The sequence below is a fragment of the Etheostoma spectabile genome, chromosome 7 (assembly GCF_008692095.1).
Source record: "Etheostoma spectabile isolate EspeVRDwgs_2016 chromosome 7, UIUC_Espe_1.0, whole genome shotgun sequence".
NCBI classification, from domain to species: domain Eukaryota; kingdom Metazoa; phylum Chordata; class Actinopteri; order Perciformes; family Percidae; genus Etheostoma; species Etheostoma spectabile.
This window is the reverse complement of record NC_045739.1, coordinates 14,371,633-14,376,442: the sequence shown is the minus strand read 5'-3', so window position 1 is coordinate 14,376,442 and position 4,810 is coordinate 14,371,633. Positions and strand designations below refer to the sequence as shown.

Sequence of the window (4,810 nt, the reverse complement as noted above, 5' to 3'; positions counted from 1 at the left end):
GTGTGTGTGTGTGTGTGTGTGTGTGGGGAGTGGGTAATAGAGTGAGGGAGAAGTGAGAGAGTGACGGCAATTAGCTCTGGAGCGGCTTGACATCTTTAGCAGGAGAAATTAACCCTTTCCTTGATTTCATGTTGTTTATGGAGAAGGAGAACCAGGAACGCTACCAAGCCATGGCCGAGAGACGTGTCTCGCTGCGATGTGTTGTTACATTTTTTGAGAGGTGCACTTCAGGTTATAGCGTAGGGTCCGGCATAGACGCAGAGAGGTCGGCGGGGGTATGCCATCGATTCTATGCACAACCATAAAACGGCCTTTACTTCACTGAATTCAAACAAGACAACAGCATATTGATCAAATGAACCCTAGAGGTTTGTAATAAACAGTGAAAACTGCTGGATGCACTCATCATTCTATTAACATTTTCAGTTTTCTTTTGTTACTCGTTGCTGTTTTTAGGAACCAAACTAAAACCTAACTGCAAATGTAACCAAACTGCAATGTATCCATCCGTAACTGTATTTATAGTGCACATACACAGGTCACGGAGTGTTTTGTCCCAATGAACTGGGACAAATCATTACACCTATTACTAATTGTGTTTTTGCATAGCAGTATTTGTGTGAGGGCATCAGTTCAGATTTAAAATAATGCAAAAACAGTGGACATATGTACACTGTAGTGGAGACTGAAGCAGCAGGAAAGAATAAGGAAGAAAAAGATTTCAGGTAGATACTAGACTTTATAAAACTGGACTAAAGGAAATGAGACAATACATGTGAAGGGCGGTCAGCTGTTGTAAGACTCTAGCTGATTTCATTAAAACGGGAGGCATGACAAGCAGTCCTAAAACCTGGGAGCTGACATACATGGGTTTATAGAGAACTACTAAATCAGTAATGTATTATAGGATATGATCTTTAAGACCATGTATATCTCTATCCCCAAATGCTGGACTCACTCAACATAAAAAAGAGAGTTAAACAAAAACTATACCACAGAAATGTGTCTATTTTACCTTTGAAGACATTGGATGTGTTTACGTACACATTATACACACTACAGTATATAACATAGAAAGTAATGCATATTAATGTATTATGGCTGTGTCTTCACAACAAAGGATGCCTAATGGATAGATTATTAGTGGATTAATTTTTGACAAAAAAGGAGATACAGTGTCTGCCTGATTTGGGAAATATGCTGTTTTGGACATTGTCCTGAAATGAAAGTCTGCGTGAACAGAGAAGTCTGGATTTAATATAACACACACAGACTTTGAAAGTTCTGTTTTAACTGCAAACAGTGAAACTGGGTGAGAGATTAAATACAGTGCTACCATGACTGCATTTAGGAGACTTTAATCAAACGATCAACCCTTTTTTGGGGGGAAATAATATGTTGTCTCCTCAATTTGCACACAATCTATGCCGGCAAAATGGAATGAAGTTGACTGAGTGGCTAATGACATTGAATTGATATGGAGAGAGCCGGATGCTGTTGGACATTAAACTACAGAAAACTTTAAATCTGTAATTTGCAAATATTTTCTTTCTTACATATTCTGAAAACATCATCAACAAGCTCACAGGGTGCATACTAATTATCGGTTGTTCCTAATGCCATAGGCTAATTGTGAACAACTGTGGGTAGCACCCAACTGTTTTGTCTACATCAGCTATGAGAAAACGTCCCATTGGGCTTTTTTGTCAAAAACAAAAAAAACAATAACTGATATTTACATGCATTTCATCCAGGATTCAAAAGTAAAACCGTCCAACACTAAATGATCTTGTGCAGGATGCGGTTCTGTTGTTGGATAACTCAGAAGCAGGTGGGGTTTTTCAAATCAACTGTGATTTTACAGTTCACAATTTGATATTGTTTATTGTTATATGAACTAGACAACAGAACACATATTCTACAATTATAGCGCTAGCTTTGGGCGGACACATGACTGTGCACAACCTGCTGGCAATGTTTAACTCTCTCAGTAAGGCCTCGGTTTCCCCTCTCTGTCTCTTTCTATCCTAAAACATAAAATACAAGGATACACACTTTGTCAGACTGTTAAGGTGTGCTTCTGAATATACCGCCACATGCAATATGGCTCATTACCGCCACTGTTGAAAACACAACCATGTGCATTTGTTATTTTGAGTCATTTCAAGCTTTATTATTTTTGCATATAGAAGGAATGCCCCTGCTGACCTATTTATTTCATTGTATTTCATTTTTATTCTGTAAATTCAAATGTGTGAATTCAAATTAAATTGCACAGCACATTTTTCTAGTCCATATACTGTATAATTTATTATTGTTAATGGCAAATACTGTATTAATGTGCTACCTATATGTAGCAGCTTATTGTCTGTCTACTTCCTTATAAACGTCCTACTCTCTGTGTTGCTAACAACTTTGGTTCCAGGACAGTGAAGTCGTTTTCACTTTTTCACTCACACATATTCTTACAACAATGTTACAGCAACCTCTTTGATGCAAGTAGTTCCCACATTCACATTATCCTTTTACAAAATTTGCTTTGCTTACAGTTTGTCTCCAATTTCTGATGTCAGAGTTTGTGAATGCAGCGTTGTCTGCAACACAGCGCTGCCGCAACACAACACCAACAACACAAACAGGCAGAGCGTGTTGTATACGTTTGGTCTTTTGTTTTCCACCCCGACTCAGACCACATGCATGAATACTCAGACGTGGCTTCAAGATTCGGAATTGACATCCACTTGGCTCAGGGATTATCATGTCCACTATGTGTGTGGAAGGAATCACCACTGTAAACTGTTTTACTTTGTACATGCATGCCTTATAAATTAAACCAAAATTAATAACTTTGCTGTCCAGTGCTTAAATTAAGTTGGGGAAAAAGATTCACAGAACAGATCAAAGGCAGTGCCTAAAGCAGACTGAACACCTAGATTCTAAAATTAGACACAACAGCCCTGATAAACCTGGTTTAAGCACACCAGGTTTACATCCAGAGTACTGTTGCACGTGTTGTAGTCCCGCTTTGCCAGACCATCCACACGCTGCTGAGCGGAGGAGGGTCTGGCAAGTCCACACAACATTCCGGGATGGGAGAAAAACGTGCTCTGGTTTATTGGCATTTCGTTAACTAATCACAATCGTCATGGGCGGCGCTAAGGTCCACATGGAGCCGCTGCAAAATAGTTGTGCAAAAGAAAAGTCAGGTTGGACAGATGGTCTAGCTAGCTGTCTGGAATTTATCCTGCAGCTTGTGTTGGAGCTTAAAATTTCAACACAAATAATGCGGAAGGACACGGAAATCGGTGGAAAAAAAGCAATCCCGGAAGTGGAACGTCAAAGATATAGACCACATCTGATGTGACAATCCAGCCTAGAGTACAGATGAACAATGAACTGCTAACAACGTCACCGGCTCCACTCCTACCTACAGCTAAATCTCCATTAAGCCTCGTGTGATTCCAAGTTCTCTTCTAGTTCCTTCTGCTGGCCATGTCTGATGACAGGTGTCAGTATGCTAGCATTGCTGCTAACGTTAACTGACGCTGGACTAAACCTATTCCTGAGTAATATCGAGTGATAAAGTGATGACAAACTGAAACCATTAAGTATTTATCTAAGTAGCAGATGTAAATGGTGCCAGAGGAAGTGCTGGATCCCACACAATCGTTGCTAGTCGTTATGTGGAGGGTTCTGGTATAAACTAAACCCTTTTCTTTGTGTCATCCTCTAAATCCACAAGTGCTTTAGTTAGTGGTTGATGTCTGCTTGATCAGTTCCAGGATCTGAACAATCAGAACATACACTCAAAACAATTTTCTCTGATTCTGTGTTTATGTGTAAATACAGCACATTGCAGGATAAAAATCACATTTCAACCGTGTTCTCATGATTTACGTAAGCCATTATCAAGTTCACATCTTCCTTCGTCTAAACAATGAAATCCAAAAATCTACAGAGAGATTAGGCTTAATCCAGAGGATGGTTTGGTGATTACAGTAATGACTTGAAATAGCACATAATGGCAGATGTAGTGGAAGAACATGCAGCAGGAAAAAAGCTTGAGGGTAGAAATCTTTCCGGGGAGAATTATTGCTGACATCACACCACTAATGCTTTTTATGAACTTCTTCATTATCCATCAATGGCATTCATTTAGAGAGATCAACTGAAAATAATCCAGGTGGGTGAAAGGCCTTCAATTTCATCTTCGACAGTTGCGTTCCGTTCCACAACGTACATAAACAGTATTCCCTACTCCCTGTTCAGGAAATGTCGGTTAGGGTAATTTCCCACAACAAAAGTCCTCTATTCAGGACCATAGCCAGTTAAAGAAATGGACCAAGAGATCCCGTTGTTCTGGACGGAGACCAGCGAAGGATATTAAAAGCACTTTTCCAGTGATGGCTGAGCGTTACTGCGCAGCCTTCAACTGAGCTTGACGATGTAGATGTAACGTGATGTAGATGTAACGTGATGTAGATGTAACGTGATGTAGATGTAACGTGAGCTATGCGTTACCCTGGTAATGTAAACACCTTGGGTACGTTGTTGCTATTGTGGTAATGTTACACTCCTGAACCCAAGTATTGAAACAAAAACTGATACCATTGCAAAACATATTCTATTGAAATGTGTTTCTCTTGTCAATAAATGGGATGTGATAAATGTATAAGATGTACAGTGTCAACACACAAGTAACCAGAGAGGGCAAAAGTACTCACTTCCCATACTCAAGTAGAAGTACATATGCTTTTGTTAAAAAATACTCTGGTAAAAGTAGAAGTACTGATTTAACTTCTTTACTCAA

The 4,810-nt window shown here is 39.4% G+C and overlaps 2 long non-coding RNA genes across 2 annotated transcripts in view; one reads left to right on the top strand and one right to left on the bottom strand.

The window, feature by feature from the left end:
• LOC116692419 (uncharacterized) overlaps nt 1-312 on the top strand; it is a 17,071-nt gene extending 16,759 nt beyond the window's left edge. Inside the window, exon 3 of the long non-coding RNA XR_004332699.1 lies at nt 83-312. This is a non-coding gene — a long non-coding RNA (uncharacterized LOC116692419). The remainder of the gene's footprint in view (nt 1-82) is intronic.
• LOC116692417 (uncharacterized) overlaps nt 1-4,810 on the bottom strand; it is a 71,127-nt gene that overhangs the window by 9,212 nt on the left and 57,105 nt on the right. The window lies entirely within an intron of this gene.